General features: G+C 37.0%; 1 protein-coding gene and 1 long non-coding RNA gene across 2 annotated transcripts in view; one reads left to right on the top strand and one right to left on the bottom strand.

Moving 5' to 3' along the window:
• The window catches only part of LOC103105363 (uncharacterized), a 129882-nt gene extending 126192 nt beyond the window's left edge, over positions 1–3690 (top strand). Inside the window, exons 3-4 of the long non-coding RNA XR_008917600.1 lie at positions 2110–2219; positions 2529–3690. This is a non-coding gene — a long non-coding RNA (uncharacterized LOC103105363). The remainder of the gene's footprint in view (positions 1–2109; positions 2220–2528) is intronic.
• Positions 1–23662, bottom strand: part of LY86 (lymphocyte antigen 86) — a 145555-nt gene that overhangs the window by 84282 nt on the left and 37611 nt on the right. The window lies entirely within an intron of this gene.

The raw sequence follows: 23662 nt of genomic DNA, 5'->3' as shown, positions 1-23662 counted from the left end.
CACCCCCCACCCCCAATTTTTTTTGTTTGAAAACAAGGAGACTTTAAATAAAACAAAACATGTATGTTACAAATGAATTACATTTACTATAAAAAGAAATCAGAAATAACACAGATGGTACAAGGGTCAAAACAATTGCCAAGAATAGTGTTGATATGATTAATATTAAATAATAATGGTATTAAATTCCTCAATCTCCTTCTCTCTGTCACATTTTGAATCCCCAAGTCAATTTGATTTTTTTGAAACTTCCAAAGAAAATAGGTCCCATTTTAGCTAGATATGTTCAGTGGCTCTCTATTGCCTCCAGGATCAAATGCAAAAGTCTCTATTTGGTATTCATATCCCTTTCTAATATAGAATCTTCCAATCTTCTTCCACCTTATTCCCTAATATATATACTTTGTATCAGTGATGCTGGTCTCCTATCTATTCCATGAACAAGACACTTCATCTCTGAGTCCTGGTATTTTCTGTATCTGTCCCCCATGCTCTCCTTCATCTCTGTCTACTGAACTTTCTGACTTTAAGTCCCAAATAAAACTCCACCTCCTATAGGAAGCCTTCCTTAATCCCTGAATTTTAGTGCCTTTCCTCTGTTGATCATTTCTTATTTATTTTTTGTATAGCTAGTTACACACACACACACACAGACACACACACACACACACATATGTTTGCATATTTAGAAGGGAACTTGGTTGGGGTTCTGAAAAAAAGGAGAAAAATATTCCTGTGGCCAGAAACTACTGCCTGTCCTTTGATCATGATTATTTCCCTAGAGACCTTAAGTATGTGCAGGAAAGAAAATGTGTTCTGTACCATAAGAAATGATGAACAGGATGAGTGCAGTAAAAGCTAGAAAGATCTTACATGAACTGATGCAAAGTGAAATGAGCAGAAGCAAGAGAACAATGTATACAGTAACAGAAATATTATACAATAATCAACTGTGAAGGACTAAACCATTGTCAGCAAAGCAAGACTCTAAGAAAACCACAAGGGATTCATGAGGAAAATGCTATCTGCAGCTAAAGATGGAACTGTTGGTATACAAGTCCTAATCAAAGCATGACATCTTCCACTATCTTCCCTTCATGAGATTTCTCTTCCTATTGTATATATGATAGGTATCTTCTATCATGAGATGGGTAATATAGAAATGTGTATTACATGAAAGTATGAGTATAACCTATATCTGACTATTCACTGCTTTGGAGAAGGGAGGAAGGGAGAAAAATCTGAATTTTAAAAAAACAAAAAACAACTTTCAAAAAGTGTTTATACATTAAGAAAAAAGATAAAAATTAATAAAAACAAACAAAAAAGAAAATATATCCTAATATGGGGGCAGGTGAGTAGAAGAATGGGATATGTTGTACACCAATCATTTTAGGTTTGAGCCCACTCTTTCTAGACTACATCGGTACAGAGTGGTCAATGTTCTAAAAAAATTTTTTTTTTGTCAGGAGGAGTTGCACTTCTTTACTATACTTTCTCAGTAAATATCCCTTTATATGTAAAAGCTAATTGATATGCTTTGGTTAGTTTCAATTGCAGAGATATCAACTGGAGAAGTGATATTGGGAGCACATTGGTGGGGGCTCATTAACCAAGGTAATAGAAGTTATACTCAGAGTTATTCCTAGAAGAGCCCTAAGGAGAGAAGTAGAAGCCATTTTCTAGTAACCTGACCTGCTAGTCCAAGTACCAGTTGGGAGAGTGAGTCCAGAGGGGATTCACTACACTCAGAAACTTTTTTACATGTATCCTAAATAAATTCTTCAAAGAGATAGTTGGAAGGCAGCAAGTAATACCCCAGATATGAAATTGAATTCATCTAAATTGATTGGAAATGATGGTATATTGACTTGGCAGTCATTTTAGAACCAGTTGTCTATATTCTGTCAAATCATCAAGTGCTGAAATAAAAGGTCAAAATCCATTCTAAATTAGAAGATAGGCTAAAGAACAAATAAAAGAAGATACTGTGTGAAATTATAATAGTTGCAGCCTGATTTATTTAAACAAGTTATTGACTCTGAAAAATGGGAAATGGACAAAAGTGCTGTAAAGATAATGACTTTGATTACTCTATTCTTTCATAAGGATATTTAATTAATATGAAACTGTGGGCCCCATGAAGAGACCAAGAATCTGAAAACTGCCTCAGCCAGCAAACATTAATGCTGTTTGCCAAGCAGGAAAAGATGGCAAAGGTAAGATTAATTTGGAATACGAACTCATTTGCAATACATTATAGAGGAGAATAACCAAAAACATTATCAACAGGGTTGTTTCACAAAGCATGAATAGCAGTGCCGAGAGAAAATGAGCTGGTAGGAAACTTAGCACATGGTTCAGCTAAGCAATATCACCCCGAGAGCATTTATAGATAAAAGTGGAAGGAGACAATTCTAAGTTAAGTGGAACAGATTTGTCATCTTCCCCCATTAGAATGTAAGTTTCTTCTTTGTAATTATGTCTGAAGAGTTATAAAACTGTGTATACCTTTTGACCCATCATAGGTGTCACAGAATCACGTCTGATGCTCTGACCCTGTATCCCAGAGCAGCTAGCATTGGCATGAACGTCCCCGGCGTCAGTGTACTAGAGTCAGCATAACATCATCCAGAAGGGCAGACAGCATGACATTTGAGAGCCATCAGCCAAGGAAAGGGAGGTTTGAAAATCAAGGGTGGGAAGGCAAGTGGCTCTCTTGGCTTCAGTACCTGTCTCTCTAGGCTGGCATTTCTCTCTGAGCTTTTTCTTATCTAAACTGGCCATTTCTGGCAATTGGGGCCCTCAGCCATTTAGCTAAATGGGGAATCAGATTTACCCATAAAGTTAGAAAGGCTGAGATCTCTCTCTCCCCCCTATCTATTCCTCTCTCTTTACTTATACATGCTTATAAATCAGGTAATAAGTCTTCAGATTAATGTTTTTAGTAACACAAAGAACTGGAAATTGAGGAGATGCCCATCAATTAGGTAATGGCTACACAAGTTGTGGCATATGATTATGATGAACTTCTACCATGCCTTTAGAATTGGCAAGCAGCGTAATTAAAAAAAAGACATGGAAAGACCCACATGAAATTATGAAGAGTAAAAAGAGTTAAAGAACCAAGAGAACTTTATATACAGCAACAGAAATATTGTTTGAAGAATGACTTGTGTTTGACCACCTCCAGAGAAAGAATTGATAAACAGAAATAAGCAATACATAGTTTTATATATACATGTATATTTTTGTCAAATGATGACTTTTCTAGTGTAGGGAAGAGGAGAGAGGGAGTTATCTGGGAATTTTAACGTAATAAACAAATTAACTAAAAGAATGAAAACTTCTTGAGGGGGGGCACTTTTATTTTTTGACTTTGTATCTTTGTGCTTAGCACAGTGTCAGGTACATAGTGGGCACATAATAAATGCTTGGCTAATGGACTGGTTGGTTTTTGACAGAGGAAATGTCCTATATAGATTGTAACACTACAATACTTGAAGTGTTAAGTGAAGAATTAGAAAATGTATGGAAGAAGATGAAGTCAAGAAGAGTGGCGATACCTCATCAGATATGTACAGGAGAAATCCATACTAAAGGTGACTTAATTTTAAAGTGATCATTTTCCAAACTATCTCAAAGAGGGAAATTATTTTTTTAAAGGAAAAGATCACAGATGGCATATTACCAAAAAAAAAAAGAAGAAAGAAAAAAGTGACTGAGGAGATATCAGCAAGTTGCTGATATCTCCTCAGTCACTTTTTTCTTTCTTATATAGTATATAACTCATAATCTTCTAGTTCTAAAATTTTTATGAAAATAGTCCATTTCTGTTTTGAGAGTGTCCTTGATTAAACTATAAGAAGAGAAATAACTAGCTTTGGAAGATGATTTTCTGCAACAACTATTTATGGTCAAAGAAATAAATGACTGGCTGGTTAGGGGAATAGAAGACTTGTTTTGTTTATTGCTCGTTTGCTTGTTTTTGGTTACAAAACCATAGTTAACCCAGGAGAACAGAACTTTTTCTGAAAGGCTCTCTTCCAACAAGGTGTCTGTCATATGTATGAGATTCCTTGATAGATATAACAACAACAACAACAACAAAAACTTTGTTAAAGGAACTGCCCATTATCCAGATTAAACAAGGCATAAAATAAGAGCCATAGATTCACTCAAACACTCAAATAATGCCAGGAGGCATTGAAGTGGAATTCTATATGCTTTACTTGGGACCCCAAAATGGAAGTATTCCTTAGAGATATCAAGTTTCTCCAAATGTTTCTGCTTGCAGATCATTGAAACATAGATTTAGAGCTGAGAGGGATCTTAGAGGTCATCTAGTTCAATCCCCTCATTACAGAGGAAGAAACTGAAATCCAGAGAAAGTAAATGATTTGCTGAAGGTCATATAAGTAGTAAAGGCTGATAACATGGTAGCTGATCTCACCACACTCCAGCATAGTATTACATCATTCAAAAGATATCTTGCTAGCAATCCATAAAGGGAAAATCAAGTGGATGAAAAAAATACTCAGTGTTCTGATTATGGAATGTACTTAGAATCAACTTTAGAGTCATTCTTGGCTTGCCATTTCTTTTTTCCCCCTCACCTTTCTTATAGCATCCTATCCAATTAGTGCAAGTCTTATTAATTCTTTCTGTAACACCCCCTTTTTGGTCCTATTCTCTCTACTCAAATGGTCACTATTCTATTTGGGTTTTAATTACTTCTTGTCTGTCTCTCTGCCTCTATTCTCTCTCCTCTCCAATCCATCCTTCATACTAATGTCAATTTGATGTTCCTAAAGTATAGGTCAATCCAAACCACTACTTTGATCAACAATCTTGTGTAGCTCCCTTCTGCCTCTAGGATAAAATGCAAATTCATCTGTTTGGCATTTAAGGTGCTTCAGAAGCTGCTTTTAGCCTACCTTTGCAGGCCTATGGTATATTAATCACCCCCACATGCCCTCTGATTCTGTCAAACCACTCCCTACTATTCCTGGTAAATGTTACTCTGTCACTTATCTTCATGCTTTTGAACATGCTGTCACCAATGCCTTAATTTTGTCATTTATTCATTTCAGTAGTGTCTGATTTTGGGGTTTTTCTCAGCCAAGATACTGAACAGGTTGGTTTGTTCTTTCCTTCTTCAGCTCAATTTGCAGATGAGGAAATGGAAACAAACAGGATTAAGTGGCTTGCCCAGGGTAACACATCTAGTAAGTATCTGAGGTCAGATTTGAACACAGGAAGATGAGTCTTCCTGTCTCCAGACTTAGTACTCTAACCACTGTGCAACCTAGCTTCCTTATTATCTTAAATATACTATCTCACCTCTGCTTCTGATAGTTTTTCCTAATCCATACCAGCTTTTAGTGAACTCTCTTCTGGATACTTTTATTTATTTTATATACATTTAAAATTTTCTTATCTGTGAATTATTTGTTTCCTCGATGCCGGAGGCCATCATACCCCAACTGGCTGACAAGATCATGGTCTGAGGAAAGGAGGTCTGCAAAGCACACCCCAGAATGAGCCCCTCCCATCCCCCTCTGTGACTTTTCTCCCCAAATTTTCCCCATTAATGGACTTGTTATGATTATTATTTCTCCCCAATATAGGAGAAATAATATGAGAGCAAATACTTATAGGATCAATAAATATGTACCCTATTTTAAGCCCCCTAGATTAGTACCCTGAAAAGATTGCAATTACAGAATTAAAGCCCAAAGATTACTGCTCATGACCCCTCCTTTCTCAAGCACAAGACACACTCGAAGGCCCTACAATAAACACTGACCAAAAGCTTGAGTACTATAATGAATCTTTTCCTACAGTTACCACACTCCAATGAATTTGTTGAAACAGAAGCCAAGTAGCATTGCTAGGCACTTCAAAGTAACACTAGAAAAACAGAACTTGTAAATTGAGGAAAACCCCCAAATTGGTCTGCTTTAAGTCCTCACAACTAGATATGAAAATGTTTTGTTGTTCATCTCACAAGCAATTATGATTGATAGTGAAAGCTGACCAAAAGCACAATGGTCCTCTCAGCAGGTCAAGGGGTACCAACCTACAAATGGCGTTATTCATATTAATCATATATATCACAGAGTGTTGTATAAACCTAGTAAATGATCACAGAATTCTTTGTTGTAGTAACATCACAAGAGTGTTGTTTAGGTGATTTGATAATATCCAATCAAATTGTAGAATTTCACATAAATAGAAGATTGATTGTTTGTCAAAGAAGCATGTACCAAAAAACCTATATAATAAATAAACCATGGTACTACGGCAGAGCACTGTGTGTGATGCCTGCCTACGTGGGTTGAATACACAGTGTGTCTCATCTCCTCCTTATTCCGACCGTGACATCATATCTGGGCAGAGAGACCTTGGACTCTCAGAGGGGCTGCTGGATGGACCCCTATACCCTATGATAGAAGAGATATTTCTTAAGTGCAGAAAGTTTGTCTTTTCTACCTTTGTGTCCTTCGTGCCCAACACAGTACTGGGAACAAGGTAGTTACTTATTGACTACTTGTAGAATTAATAAATGGAGATAGATGGATAAGAAAGAAAAACTTGAAGCCTCAAAGACAAACAGTACTATTTTTAGCACTTTCCTTCTGTCTTAGAATCAATACCATGTATTGGTTCCAAGGCAGAAGGGCAATAAGAGCTAGGCAATAGGAAGTAAATGACTTGTGTAGGGTCACACAGCTAGGAAGTGTCAAATACTGTACTCTTTACAAGTTAATTTAAGCTTAATGGTCATTTGTATTTTGAACAAAGACTGGATGTTTATTGAAGCCAGAAAATTTCCTATAAAAGGGGGGGGGGGAGATAGAGACAAAAGGTGACTCACTTTCATTAACAGGTCACACTCACTATTCTCAGGGCAGTTAAATTTAGAAAAATAAAACCTTATTTTAAGAAATGTGGCAAATACCATTTGGTTGGATACAGTGATGTCATGTCATAACTCAGAGAACCACAGAATCTAGGTGGATTTTGAAGAAACTCTACTTTTTATCCAAAACAGATGGAGAATAAAAATGAAATTCACTTGTTTTATGCTATAGATTATCCAAGGAATGGCAAAGAAGAAAGAAAGTAAAAGATGTTATCAAGCAAATATAGGAGTGAAGAATAGGGATTGGCCATGAGTGAAGAGTGAGGAATAACCAGGAGATGTCTTCACAAGTACATTCTCAGGCATGAGAAAGTGAGGAAGGTCCCAAAACACATTGTGCTGAATTTTGTCAGGATGCAGACTGGCTCCTATAGTACATCAGAGGAGTTCTCATCTTGAGGCTCTATCATTTCCCCGTGGGGAAAAATTATTTTTCCTTTTGTGTGGTTCTTAGATTTGTTTATCTTTATTTTAAAAATACTTATCTTTTTGTTTTAGAATTTATACTAAATATTGGTTCCAAGGCAGAAGAGTGGTAAGGGTAGACAGTTGGGATCAAATGACTTGCATCACTCAGCTAGGAAATATCTTAGACTAGAATTGAACCCAGGGTCTCTCATCTTAGACCTGACTCCTGGTCCACTGAGCCACCTAGCTGTTCTTGGATTCATTTTTAAAGGAGACAGGGTCACACTTTAGGGCTTTCTTGGTATTGTTTTTTTTTGTGGTAATAGTTCTATTGAAGAAAATTTGATGTCAAACTATAAACCTAGCTGTCTGTCAACAATATATTGACTGATTAAGGTTTTCTTTTTTCTCTTTGACATGTAACCCACTTGTCTGGGACCCTGAGTATTGTTTATTGGAGAGAGATTATGGTTGTTACTAGATCACAGGCAGATATATAGGCCAGATATAAAGTTTGTTTTTTCAAGATGGGAAGGAGAAAGGTTCTGAGTTGTCAATAATCAGCAAAATCTGTGAGAATTTGGGAGAGGACAAAAGATCCCCTTTCTCTGCTTTTCTCTCAACCTTCATATCCCCTCATATCAAATCATTTATCAGATCTTATTATTTGCCTCTACGATGCCTCTTTCCCTGTACCTGCCCTAGTCTCTCCTCCTATATTTTTCTGAATCTGGTACATAATCTAGAAATTTGTATATAGTAGCCATTTAATAAATGCTTATTGAATTTACCACTAAGATAATCTCTAGTAAAATAGCTTGAACGTAGTTATGATAACTAACTTTTATATACTGTAATGCAAATTATTTTCCTCATAATATTTTTCCTTTGATGTAGGATCTAATTAGATTAGATTCATATTAGTTTATACTTTTAAAAAATAAAATGGAATGAAGGAAGTACTTATTAATGCTCACCATAGGACAGTCATTGTGCTAAGCATTTTACAAGTATTATTCTGTTTGATTTTCACAACAACCCTGGGAAGTACGTGCTATTATTATCTGTACTTTATAGTTGAGGAAACTGAAGCAGACAGGGATTAAGGAATTTTCCTAGAGTTATATAGCTTGTTCTAAGGTAGGATTTGAACACAGTTCTTTCTGACTCCAGATCCAAATCTCTATCTACTGTGCCATATAGCTGTCATAACAAGTAATTGTGGGAGGAAGGAAAGAAGGAAGGAAAAAAGAAAGATAAGGAAGGAAAGAAAGGAGAGGAAGGAGTGAGGGAGGGGATGAAGGAGGGAAGGAAGGAAATAAGGAAGGAATGAAGGAAGAATGAAAGGAAGGAAAGAGGGAAGGAAGGAAGGAAGGAAGGAATAAAAGCTTGGGTAGAGAATGAAAAGGCACTGCATTTGGAGATGAGAAAATTGAATTAGAGTGCTATTTGATGCTAACTAGCTGTATGATCCTTAGTAAATTCCTGTACTGATCTGAACCTAAGTTTTTTCAACTGTAAAATGAGTACAATAATGCCCACATTATAGAATAATTGTTAGGAATGCACGAACACGATAATTAAAGTAAATTAATGTGAGTTAGCAGTAATAATTAAACTGGATTTGGTAATGGAAGTCATACTCCTCCCCTCAAGAAGTTCTTCTCCAGTAGCATCAGTGAAGGGGAAAATACTAACCATCTAGGTATCAAGCCTTGCGGATTCTATGCCTATTTTCTCCTGTTTGTCCTAGAAAGGCTGAAGGCAAAGCAAAGTCTTGGTGCTACTCTCAGTCCTCAGAACATGGCATCTATTTTTTCTCCCTCTGATTACATGCTATTTGGAAGTTTCTCTTGATATCAAAGAAGATATCAAATTGGATCATGCATATGATGCCTTATTATTATTGCTGGATACAGAGGGAAGGGTCTGAAAGATTCACTCTCCTAATAGAGATGGCATGACTTACAAACTCAGTTGCTCATCATTAAAACTGCAAGATAAATGGTCAAGTCATCTGGAGCTAGCAGTGTATGTGCATGCAAGTGCTTTTTTACCCCTGGGCATCAGAATACAAATCCATAGAATCATAGGCATGGAAGGGTCCTTAAAGTATACTTGGGCCTTATTTCATATTGCTTTTTTTCACCAACACTATTGGTTCTAGCCAAATTGTTCCCTAGTTCTCCAAACCCAGCATCCTTTGAATGTTTGTAGAAACCATTCATTCACATGCTTGTGATACACTTTCTCCTGCAATCTGAGGATACTTATATTCCTTCAAAGTTGAGGTCAGGTGCTTCTTCTTCTATGAAATCTTCCCTGATTGCCCCAGGCATTAGTATTCTTTTATTTCAAATTACTTCTTTACTGTATCAGCTTTATGTTTTATTCTCTGAGTCAAAGGTAGGGTGGGAGCATTGTCTTATTGTCTTTGTATTTCTGCTGTCTAGCATTAATGCTTTGCATTTAATAGATTCCTAATAAATGTTTGTTGGTTTGAACTTAATTAAAGAGTGTTTGTATTAACCAGTTTCCCTGACTAGCACTGTACTTAAAAGTAGCCTGGAAAAGTAATTTTCTGCATTTTAAAAAAGTATTTCTAAAGAAGGATGCACAGCAAATTTTTTTTGATCTACAGATACCTGTGCTCATAACTAACTCTTACATATGGGGAAAACTTGCTGTCTAATAAAAATCCCCTGTGGCCATTCAAGCCTATTTCTTCTTGTCTTGTTCATAAAAACAAATCTGAAATTTGGTGACTTGTCTCTTCCATGAAATTAGCCATCCAGTTTTAAGCATTAAAGAAAGTCTTAGAGGGCAAGTAGTTGGCTCAGTGGATTGAGAGCCAGGCAGGATGCCCTGGGTTCAAATCTGGCCTCCAATATTTCTTAGCTGTGTGACCCTGGACAAATCATTTAACCCGAATTGCCTAGCCTTTAGTGCTCTTCTTCCTTAGAACCAGTACACAGTATTCTAAGAAGGAGGTAGAAATTTTTAAATGTCTTTTTGTTTGTTTTCCAGCATTAAATCATCCTGTCTTTTTTTTTTTAGTTCCCCACAATCTAATTACTCTAGTTTCCTCTTTCTAGAGGTGCCCAGAAAAGCATATGCTCATTTAGTATTGGATCTGTAATAAAACACACCAGCCTCAGTGAACACATGTTGGGCACTGGGCAGTCTTCCCCAGAGGGAAGGTTTTGGCCACACGGAATCCCAGCTGGATTCCATGAAGCTCTATTCAGGAAGCTATGGCCTAACTCTTCTGACCGTTTGACTTTGGGCTTACACAATATATCCCTTTGTCAATGAAACTTATTCCCTGTGGAGAAATCTGAATAGACACATAGTGAAATGGTAGGCTAGACTCCTGATGGGGTAAAATTCAAGGTGAATGGTGGTGTTTTTCTTTTACTGGTTCAACCTTTGGTCTTTGCAATGCTAAAAGGGTCACAGAATGCAAAGGGATATTTTGGTAGGGAATGATTTGTGAAATTATGCCTGTAAGATGCATGGAGGTTATAACCGATACCTCTGCTTGTAAAAAATAGATACTATTGATATTTAAATTTTTTTGTATTATCCAGATTCTCCCCAATAATCTTCTTCCAGAGAACTATTCCTTTTGACAAAAAGGAACAAGAGAAAGGGGCAGAAAGGAAGAAAAAAAATTCAGCAAACTAGATGAATACATTAAAAAAAAGCCCTCATATCTATACCTGGAAACATTCCAACCTCAGAAGAAGAGGTGGGATGGTGTTATCTTTTTATATCTCTTCTTTGTGAAGAAACTTATATAATTGTATAAATGCATAATCTTGTTTAATTTCACAATATTAATTTTCTATGATTTTAGGATTGTTTTCATTTACTACTATTTTTTAAATTCCAAGATCAGGGTAGTGATGACGGTGGTGGTGGTGAGAGAGTGTGTGTATGTGTGTGTGTGTGTGTGTGTGTGTGTGTGTGTGTGTGTGTGTGTGTGTGTATGATATAATTGACAGCTAGATGCCACTTTTAGCCAACAAACTCTTCTACCCTAAGCTATATTCAGGGTGTCACTGGTGATTAAAAAAGAAAACAACCCTTACCTCCATCTTAGAATCAATACTAAATATTGGTTCCAAGGCAGAAGAATGGAAAGGGCAAGGCCATTGAACCCAGGACCTCCCATTTCCCATCTCCCATCTTGGCAGGCTGCCCTTGCCGTGGATGATTTTCATCACTGCCATTGCCACTTAAAAAAAAAAACTATTGATAGAGGCAGAGTCAAGATGATGATGTAGAGGCAGCGGAAGTTCAGACCTCTGAAAACCCTTCCTTACCGATTACAAACTAAATGCTCCTTGGGGACTGAAAATCAAATCTAACAACAAGACAGAGTCAAGGAACCTCCTACTGGATTCAAGTGAAAAGGTACGCCTCCCCCCCACCAAAAGCCTGAATTCAAGAACACTCGGGTTTAAGGGGGAAGGAAGCAGGAAGGTCCCAGGCCCCTCTCCCACCTAGAGCTCTAAGCCTCCAGAGGCAGCTGGAACCTCTGGGTAAACAAGGGTGCTGGTCTGGAGGCAGTACCTTGCAGGTAAAGCTGTGCCAGGCTCAGAGCATCGAACACAGGTGGTAGGGAAGCAGTTGGAGAAGAAGTTCAGAGCTCAGAGCAGGCAGCCTAGTTGCAGCAGCGGAGACACTCAATATTGCCGCCCCCCCTTCCTGAGGTTTTGGCCTCAAGGCACATCCAGATCAGCCCAGCTGGACTTAATCCCATCAAAGCCTTCAGAGGGCAGGGAAGCTCAAGCTCCAACACCCCACCCCCAAAGACTGCGCTGAGAGATTTGCTGACAAAGCTACAAGGGTGAAGGCTGACAGAAAAGCCCCAAACCCCAGACCAAACAAAAAAATGAGAGGAGCAAGAGTGCAGGCAACTGCAGGGAATAAAGAAGAGGGTAAATATGAGCAAACAACAGAAAAAGGAAAAATAAATTAAAATCGACAGCTTCTAGACTGTCTATAGGCAATGAACAAAGAGCAAACAGAACAGAGAAGGATGAGGGAACACCAAGCAAAAAAACAAAAAACCCAGCAAACCAGATACAGCCTCTGGAAGAACTCAAAATACAATTCAAAACACAATTAAGAGAGACTGAAGACAACTGGGAAAAACTTATAAAGCAAGATAAGTCATTTGGAAAGAGAGGCACTTAAACTAAAACAAGAAAATGGTGTCTTGAAAGCCAAAATTAATCAGCTTGAAAATGAGACAAAGAAGATGAAAGATCAGAAGGAGAAGGATGACCAAAAAGCCAGGGATGAAATCCAGTCTTTAAAAACCAGAATACAACAATTAAAATCAAGCAACTTCAGAAGGCAGCAGGACACTATAAAACAAAATCAAAAGAATGAAAAAGTTGAGGAAAATATAAAGCACCTCATTCACAAAATGGAAGATTTAGAAAATCGTTTGAGGAGAGACCATTTAAGAATCCTTGGTCTATCAGAAGACCATGACAAAAGAACGTCATACTACAGGAAATTATCCAAGAAAGGTGCCCCGATATTCTAGAACAAGAGGGAAAAGTGAAGATTGAAAGAATTCACAGATCACCTCCCATACTTAATCCCCAACTGACAATACCCAGGAATGTTATAGCCAAATTCAAGAATTATTAGACCAAGGAAAAAATATTACAAGCTGCTAAGAAGAAGTCACTCAGATACCATGGAACCACAGTGAGGATAACACAGGATCTGGCTGCATCTATACTGAAGGACCAAAAGGCATGGAATATGATATTCTAGAAAGTAAGGGAACTAGGTCTACAACCAAGAATCAACTACCCAGCAAAACTGACTATATTCTTACAGTGGAAACTATGGTCATTTAGCAAAATAGATGAATTCCAAGCATTTGTAAAGAAAAGACCAGACCTGAACAGAAAATTTGATGCCCAAGCACAGAATTCAAGAGAATCATCAAAATTTAATTAAGAAAGAGGGTAAAAAGATAAACAAAACAAAAAAAAAAAACCAAAACACTTTTTAAAAGAGATCCAAGAAGTTAAAATGATATGTATCCCTATAAGAAAAGAGGACACTGGTAACTCTTAAAAATTGTTATTATCACCTGGGCAGCTAGAAGAATTACACCTAGAGGGAACAGTGACAAACTGTATAGGATGAAATGCCAAGACATAAATATGTATATAGAATATATATAAATATGTATGCATAAATACATATATATATATGTATATATATATAACTAGAGCTAAAAAGGAGGTTAATGCTAAAAGAAGTGGGAAAAGAAACAAAAGGGGATAAATTTATATGTCATAAAGAAGCACAAGGAGGGAGGAAGGAGAACATCAATACAGTGGAAGGGTAAAGAGGTTGGAGATAGGAAATACTCAACTCTTATGTGCATTAAAATTGACTCAAAGAGGGAAGAACAATCAAATACATTGGGGCAGAGAATTGATTTGTGCCTCATTGGGAAGTAGAAGGGTAACAAATGGATTGGTGGGGAGGGAAAAACTACAACAGAGGGAGAGGGTGAGGGGGTAGTTTTAAAAGGCTGTAAAGAAAATAAGAGGGGAGTAAGAAGGGAGGGGGGAAGAAAGGGAAATAAAATAAGTGTGGGAATTAGGGGGACTGATTAAAAACAAAACATTGGTGTAGAAGGAAATAGTGAAAGAAGAAAAGGCAGGACTAGGAGTGGAAATCAAAATGCTGGGAAATACACAGCTGGTAATCATAATTCTGAATGTGAATGGAATGAACTCACCCATAAAGCGCAAGTGAATAGCAGAATGGATTAGAATCCAAAAACCTACCATATGCTGTCTACAAGAAACACACATGAGGAAGGTAGATATGCATAGGGTAAAAGTAAGAGGATGGAGCCAAATCTATTGGGCATCAACTGATTAAAAAAGGTAGGAGTCACAATCATGATATCTGACAAAGTCAAAGTAAAAATAAATCTAGTTAAAAGAAATAGGGAAGGTAATTACAACCTGATAAAAGGCAGTATAGACAATGAGGAAATATCAGTACTCAACATGTATGCACCAAATGGCATAGCATCCAAATTTCTAAAGGAGAAATTAGTGGGGCTCAAGGATGAAATGGATAGAAAAACTATACTAGTGGGAGACCTGAACCTTCCTCCATCAGAACTAGATAAATCAAACCAAAAAATAAATAAGAAAGAGGTAAGAGAAGTGAATGAAATATTAGGAAAATTAGAATTAGTAAATATGTGGAGAAAAATAAATAGGGACAAAAAGGAATACACCTTTGTTTCAGCAGCACATGGTACATTCACAAAGATTGACCATGTACTAGGGCATAAAAACATTGCAAACAAGTGCAAAAGAGCAGAGATAATAAATGCAACCTTCTCAGATCACAATGCAATGAAAATAATGATTAGTAAGGGCACATGGAGAGGCAAATCAAAAATTAATTGGAAATTAAACAATACAATTCTCCAGAACTGGTTAGTTAAAGAACAAATCATATAAACAATAATTTCATTGAAGAAAATGACAATGATGAAACATCCTTTCAAAATCTATGGGATGCAGCCAAAGCAGTACTCAGGGGGAAATTTATATCCTTGAGTTCATATATTAACAAATTAGAGAGGGCAGAGGTCAATGAATTGGGCATGCAAATTAAAAAACTAGAAAGTGCACAAATTAAAAACCCTCAGATGAAGACTAAATTAGAGATCCTAAAAATCAAAGGAGAAATTAATAAAATCAAAAGCCAAAGAACTATTGATTTAATAAATAAGACTAGAAGCTGGTACTTTGAAAAAACAAATCAAATAGACAAAGTACTGGTCAATCTAGTTTAAAAAAGGAAAGAAGAAAACCAAATTGACAGTATCCAAGGTGAAAAGGGAGACCTCACCTCTAAAGAGGAAATTAAGGCAATCATTAAAACCTATTATGCTCAATTATATGGCAATAAATATGGCAATTAGGTGATATGAATGAATATTTACAAAAATATAAATTGCCTAGACTAAGAGAGGAAGAAATAGACTACCTAAACAACCCCATATCAGAAAAAGAAATTGAACAAGCCATCAAAGAACTCCTTAAGAAAAAATCCCCATGTCCAGATGGATTCACAAATAAATTCTATCAAACATTCAAAGAACAACTAATCCCAATATTATACAAACTATTTGACAGAATAAGCAAAGAAGGAGTTCTACTGAACTCCTTTTATGACACAAATATGGTATTGATTCCAAAGCCAGGCAGGTCAAAAACAGAGAAAGAAAACTATAGACCAATTTCCTTAATGAATATAGATGCACAGGATACTAGCAAAAAGACTTCATCAAGTGATCATGAGGGTTTTTCACTATGACCAGGTAGGATTCATACAAGGAATGCAAGGATGGTTCAATATTAAGAAAACCATCTACATAATTGACCATATTAACAAGCAAACTGACAAAAATCACATGATTATCTCAATAGATGCAGAAAAAGCCTTTGACAAAATACAACACTCATTCCTATTGAAGACACCAGAAAGCATAGGTATAGAAGGGTCGTTCCTAAAAATAATAAACAGTATATATCTAAAACCATCAGCTAATATCATCTGCAATGGGGATAAACTAGATGCATTCCCAATAAGATCAGGAGTGAAACAAGGATGCCCATTATCACCTCTACTATTTGACATTGTACTAGAAACACTAGCAGTAGCAATTAGAGAAGAAAAAGAAATTGAATGTATTAAAATAGGCAATAAGGAGACCAAGCTATCATACTTTGTGGATGATATGATGGTCCACTTAAAGAATCCTAGAGAATCAACCAAAAAGCTAGTCAAAATAATCAACTTTAGCAAAGTTGTAGGATACAAAATAAACTGCATAAGTCATCAGCATTTCTATATATCTCCAATCCATTTCAGCAGCAAGAATTAGAAAGAGAAATTCCATTTAAAACCAACCTAGACAATATAAAATACTTAGGAATCTTTCTGCCTAGACAAACACAGGAACTATATGAACACAACTACAAAACACTTTCCACACAATTAAAACTAGATCTAAACAATGGGAAAAAAAAACATCTATTGCTCTTGGGTAGGACGAGCTAACATAATAAAAATGACAATCCTACCCAAATTAATTTACTATTTAGTGTCATATTGAACTACCATTGAACTACCAAAAAAACTTTTTTACTGAATTAGAAGAAACCATAACAAAGTTCATTTGGAAAAACAAAAGAACAAGAATATCCAGAGAAATCAATGAGACCTTGCAGTCCCAGATCTCAAACTTTACTATAAAGCAGTGGTCATCAAAACAATTTGGTACTGGCTAAGATACAGAAAGGCGGATCAGTGAAATAGACTTGGGGTAAGTGACCTCATTAAGATACTCTATGATAAGCCCCAGCTTTTGACCAAAACCCACTATTTGATAAAAACTGTTGGGAAAATTGGAAGACAGTATGGGAGAGATTAGGTTTGCATCAACATCTCACACCCTACACCAAGATAAACTCAGAATAGGTGAATGACTTGAATATAAAGAAGGAAACTATAAGCAAATTAAGTGAACACAGAATAGCATACATGTCAGATCTTTGGGAAAGGAAAGACTTTAACACCAAGCAAGAGCTAGAAAAAAATTACTAAATGTAAAATAAATAATTTGGATTACATCAAATTAAAAGTTTTTATACAAACAAAACCAATGCAACCAAAATTAGAAGGGAAGTAACAAATTGGGAAACAATCTTCATAACCAAAACCTCTGACAAAGGTCAAATTACTCAAATTTTTAAAGAGTTCAATCAATTGTACCAAAAATCAAGCCATTCTCCAATTGATAAATGGGCAAGGAACATGAATAGGCAATTTTCAGCCAAAGAAATCAAAACTATTAATAAGCACATGAAAAAGTGTTCTATATCTCTGATAATCAGAGACATGTAAATCAAAACAACTCTGAGGTATCACCTCACACCTAGCAGATTGGCTAACATGATAGCAATGGAAAGTAATGAATGCTGGAGGCGATGTGGCAAAGTAGGGACATTAATGCATTGCTGGTGGAGTTGTGAATTGATCTAACCATTCTGGAGGGCAATTTGGAACTATGCCCAAAGGATGATAAAAGACTGTCTGCCCTTTGATCCAGCCACAGCACTGCTGGGTTTGTACCCCAAAGAGATAATAAGGAAAAAGACTTGTACAAGAATATTCACAGCTGCGCTCTTTGTGGTGGCAAAAAATTGGAAAATGAGGGGATGCCCTTCAATTGGGGAATGGCTGAACAAATTGTGGCATATGTTGGTGATGGAATACTATTGTGCTCAAAGGAATAATAAGGTGGAGGAATTCCATGGGAACTGGAATGACCTCCAGGAATTGATGCAGAGCGAATGGGGCAGAACCAGAAGAACATTGTACACAGAGACTGATACACTGTGGTACAATTGAATGTAATGGACTCCTCCATTAGTATCAATGCAGTGATTCTGATCAACTTGGAGGGATCTATGAGAAAAAACACTATCCACATTCAGAGGAAAACTGTGGGAGTAGAAACAAAGTAGAAAAACAACTGCTTCAATACATGGGTCAAGGGGATATGGTTGGGGATGTAGACTCTAAATGAACATCCTAGTGCAAACAACAACAGCATGGAAATAGGTTCTGATCAAGGACACATGTAATACCCAGTGAAATTGCCCATCAGTAGTCAGCTATGGGAGGGGTGGGGGGAGGAGAGGCAGGTATGATTCTTGTAACCAAGGAATAATGTTCTAAATTGACTAAATAAATAAATTAAAAAAATTAAATAAAACTGTCTATAGCCACTCCCCACCCTACTCCCCATTTTCTATTTTTCTTCTAATACTGGCAATATTTGTTGTATTTGTACAAAAATGTTCAATTTAATGCATTCAGTATTATCCATTTTACACTTCACAATCCTTTCCATCTTTTATTGACTCATAAATTCTTCAACTGTCCATAAATCTGAAAGGTAATGTTTTGTATTCTTCTAATTTTCTTATGATACCTCCTTTTATGTCTAGAATATGTATCCATTTTGAACTTATCTTAGTGAATATTTTATGTTATTGGTCTATACCTTGTTTCTATCAAACTAGTTTCCATTTGTCCCAACATTTTTTTACCAAGTTGTGATCTCTTTCCCCCAAACTTGGGTCTATGTTTGTCGAATATAAGTTTGCTATAATTATTTACAGCTTCTTGTCTTATGTCGATCCTTCTCCACTGATCTATCTTTCTTTTTCTTAGCCAATACAAAATAGTAATTACTGCTTAATAATACAATTTAAAATCTGGTACAGTTAGACTTCTTTCCTTTTTAGTTTTTTCATTACTTCTTTGGATAGTCTTGATAATTTGTTCTTCCAAATGAATTTTGTTATTATTTTTTCTAGCTCAATAATTTTTTTTTTGTAATTTAATTGGGATAGCATCAAATAGATTAGTTTAGGTAGGATTGCCACTTTAATTATATTGGCACCATTTCCACTTTCAACCATCATAACTCACTAACTCCTCCTGTTGTGAGGTTCATTCATTTTATAGTTATCATCCAATCAAGATTCTGATGACTGCAATCTACCAATTTCCAGGATACTCTTCCTTTTTCAATGACTTTAATAGCCACTAAGCTCATAGTCTTTCTCTCCTCCTCAGTTCCTATATGTAGAGAAAGGAATTTCAATATATGTAAATCTTCCCTAATAGCATATATGTTCCTAGACATCAAGGATCTTTCCTTCCTCCCTCCCTCCCTCCCTCCCTTCCTTCCTTCCTTCCTTCCTCCCTTCCTTCCTTCCTTTTTTCCTTCCTTCCTTCCTTCCTTCCTTCCTTCCTTCCTTCCTTCCTTCCTTCCTTCCTTCCTTCCTTCCTTCCTTCCTTCCTTCCTTCCTTCCTTCCTTCCTTCCTTCCTTCCTTCCTTCCTTCCTTCCTTCCTTCCTTCCTTCCTTCGTTCCTTCCTTCCTTCCTCCCTCCCTCCCTCCCTTCCTTCCTTCCTTCCTTCCTTCCTTCCTTCCTTCCTTCCTTCCTTCCTTCCTCCCTCCCTCCCTCCCTCCCTTCCTTCCTCCCTTCCTCCCTTCCTCCCTTCCTCCCTTCCTCCCTTCCTCCCTTCCTCCTTTCCTTCCTCCCTTCCTCCTTTCCTTCCTCCCTTCCTCCCTTCCTCCTTTCCTTCCTCCTTTCCTTCCTCCTTTCCTTCCTTCCTCCCTTCCTCCCTTCCTTCCTCCCTTCCTCCCTTCCTTCCTTCCTTCCTTCCTTCCTTCCTTCCTTCCTTCCTTCCTTCCTTCCTTCCTTCCTTCCTTCCTTCCTTCCTTCCTTCCTTCCTTCCTTCCTTCCTTCCTTCCTTCCTTCCTTCCTTCCTTCCTTCCTTCCTTCCTTCCTTCCTTCCTTCCTTTCTTCCTTTCTTTCTTTCTTTCTTTCTTTCTTTCTTTCTTTCTTTCTTTCTTTCTTTCTTTCTTTCTTTCTTTCTTTCTTTCTTTCTTTCTTTCTTTCTTTCTTTCTTTCTTTCTTTCTTTCTTTCTTTCTTTCTTTCTTTCTTTCTTTCTTTCTTTCTTTCTTTCTTTCTTTCTTTCTTTCTTTCTTTCTTTCTTTCTTTCTTTCTCTTACCTTCTGTCTTGGAATCAATACTATGTATTGGTTCCAAGGTAGAAGAGTGGTAAGGGCTAGGTAATGGGGGTTAAGTGACTTGCCCAGGGTCACACAGCTAGGAAGTGTCTGAGGCCAGATTTGAACCCAGGACCTCCTGTGGCTCTCAATCCACTGAACCACCCATCTGCCCCTCCTTCTACTTTATTTATCTCCACATATTCTGTCAGCCAGTGATATTGACCACTTTGTTCTTTCTCATACAATATGCCAAATTTCCCGACTCTGTACTAGCTTTCTATTTTTTTTAATACTAGCTTTCTCTCATGCCAATAATATAGTGTCTCTTGGTTTGGCTTGTTGGCTACCTCCAAGTGTCAGCTAAAATCCTACTTTCCAGAAGAAGCTTCTTCTGGTAGCTCTTAATTCTAGTGTCTTCCCGGGGAAACTCCTTCTAACTGACTCTGTATACCTTGTACATACCTAGTTGTTTGCATGTTGTCTCCCTCATCGAAATGGGAGTTCCTTGAGAGGAAAGACAGTTTTTGGCTTTTCTTTCTATCCCAAGTGAATAGCACAGTGCCGGGCACATGTGCACATAGACACACATACATATTCACACAGAAACATGTGTAGATATACACACATATTTACACATTTATACACACATATTCCCCCTCCAAATAGATATGTATTTATATACATATACATACATTCACACATTCACACCCAAAATATGTATATATGCATATGTTCACACAATACACAAATATGTGCATATATAAACCGATATTCACACACATATATATTCATACACACATAGTCACATATAAATATGTGTATATATAATCACACTCATATATATACACATTCCCAAACATGTTCACATATATCCGCATACATGTGTATACCTATGCTCACACACAAACATATGTATACACATGCATATTTTCACACATGTATATAGGCATACACATATATTCACACACATATAGGTGTATATATTAATGTGTATATACATATATTCACACATATACATGTTTATATTCACACACATACCCACACAAATGTGTATATAGTCATACATGTATATTTACACACACATCAATACCTAAATGTGTATGTATAATCATACATATATTCACACACAAATATGTATGCATATATACACATATATGTATTCACACATACATAGACACATATTTTAAAATTTTCTCTTGTCTTAGAATCCATACTAATTATCTGTTCCAAAGCAGAAGAACAGAAACAGTTAGACAATGGGGGTTAAGTGATGTGCCCAGGGTCCCACAGCTAGGAAGTGTCTGAGGCCATATTTGAACCCAAGACCTCCCATTTCTAGGTCTAACTTTATTTTTTTTTATGCCAGTTAAAGGTGGGGCTTTTTACTCAATTTAAACCAAAACCCAAACCAAAAATAGTTCTAGGGCTGAGGTTGTTACCCTTTTTATATGTAATGGGCCCCTTGGTAGTCAAGGGATGCTTATAGTTCCCCTCTTGGAATAATGTTTTTCAATATTTGAAGGAAACGTTAAATTTCAGTTAGAAGTTAGTGAAAACGAAGATGAAGAAAAATTTTCCCTAGTGTGGTTCCATTGAGCCACTTTGGTGTCCCAGTGTCTGGCACATATTAAGAGCTTAATAAATGCTGGTCGCTTGATTGGGTTGTGCACTCATTACCAGAGTCAGAGTGGTCTAAAGGACAATTCTTTCTTCCTAAGATTGTTCTACAGATGTTCTCTGCTCCAAGATCAACCAAATACAAATTCCATTGAGGTGAAAATGCCCTAAATAGTGCTGTCTGTCCCAACATGGCTGTTTAGACAGACATGTAGAGTGGTAATGAATTATAGCCCATCATCTCCTTTCCTTTGCCAAAATCAGATGAAAAAAAAAAGCATTCAATTTACACATTTCACAGGGAGAAATCCTGTTGAAAGAGCTGACAAGAAAAGAGGCCCCATCTTTCCTGTTAGCCTCTCAGCAGTGGGACCAGACAGTTGTGCTGTTTCTGAAACTTGGCCAACAAAGCTACAAAATGAGTAGGAGTGGTGCCTCCACGCAGGAGCACTTGGAGGAAGCATAAATATTTGAGAATGATCATGATGATGAGAAGGAATTGCCCTTCAGGGTGCAGTGTGAGACAGAATCGTTTTTAGGACCGTGGACAAACTCTACATGGAGAAAACTGAGGAAGCTTCCTTCATACAGCTAAATAGTTCTAAATAACTCTTGCTGGACATTTTGTTTGCTGTGGAAAATGAGGACCTAGAGCTTTGTCCCCCAAACAGGCCGTTTCCCCCTCTTATTCCTGTCCCCTACTGTCCCCACTCCTCCACCCCCTACTTCTTTTTCCTCTCACATGAGATGAAGCCAGAATGGATGAGGTAGCTGTTCCAACTCTGTAATGAAGCTCTCCCTGAAGGAAAGAGGAAGGAAAATGTTTCCATGGGAAACTCTCTCACTCTTGTTTATGCTGCTGGAATTTGTGCAACATAAGATCATTAGGGAGTGGGGTCATGTGGGCTTGAATAATTTAGGACTAAGAGCAATTGCTAGAGAATGCCAGAGGGGGAAAGAACCAGGAGCATCTGGCAGAGTCTAGCTGCCAACAAAATAACTATCTTCTAAGGAAATGCCCTCCTCGACTGAGCAAATCCTGAATCTGAGAAGCCCAATCTTTTTCCTCTTGGCTGGAAGGCGGGGCTTTTTAGCCCATTTAAAACAAAAACATAACCAAAAATTAGCTTTCGAGCAGAGGTCCTTAACCTTTTTGTGCGTAATGGACCCATGGACCGTCCAGAGAAGCCTACAGATCCTCTCTCAGAATCATGTTTTTAAATACCTGAGGGAAATGCTAAATTTCAGTTAGAGATGAGTGAAAATTTTTGCCATTTGTGTTCAGAGACTATCTGAAATATCTTCACTGACTGAGTCCAGGGATTCTACATTAAGCATCTTTGCTTTAGGGAAAATGGAAATATGATGTGAAATCAGTGTTAATGAGAGAAAGTGGACTCAGACTTCTTACCAGGAAGGGTAAAGTGACCAATAACCCTATTCTTGACTACACTGAATAATTTCTTTCTGCTAGTCAACAGTCATGTATTAGAGACACATATTTACTATACTTATGTGCATATATTTAATGTATTATGAATTAAATTTTATGCTGCATACAAAACCCTATTCTGGTTAGAAAAACAGTTAAAACACAGTCCCTGCATACATGGATTTTGCATAATAGCAGGGAAGAAGTAACATTTGCACATACAAAAGAAATATTCTATAATAGAATACAGTAATAACACATCTATCTAACACATGAAAGTTTAGTGCTTTCTTTACAACATTCTTGTGAGTAGTCAAAGCAAGCATTGTAATCCCCATTTTAAAGATGAGAAAACTGAGTTTCAGAAAGATATAAAGTCATTTGCTGTAGTAGTCAACAGCAGTGTTGGAGTAGGATTAGAATTCAGATCTCTCGACTCCAAGATTCTCCAAACTACAACAACTCTCCATAATGTAGGAAACAAAACCTGATATAAAAGAATTAATCCTAGATGAGATTGGAGAAATAAAAGAACCTTCTACCTTAGAAAGAACAGGGGAAAGCTTCTTGGAGGAGGGGACATTGATCTGGGTCTTGAAGGATCAGTA

The sequence above is a fragment of the Monodelphis domestica genome, chromosome 3 (assembly GCF_027887165.1).
Source record: "Monodelphis domestica isolate mMonDom1 chromosome 3, mMonDom1.pri, whole genome shotgun sequence".
Classification (NCBI taxonomy): Eukaryota; Metazoa; Chordata; class Mammalia; order Didelphimorphia; family Didelphidae; genus Monodelphis; species Monodelphis domestica.
The sequence above is the reverse complement of the archived record's forward strand: the minus strand, read 5'-3'. Positions and strand labels throughout refer to the sequence as shown.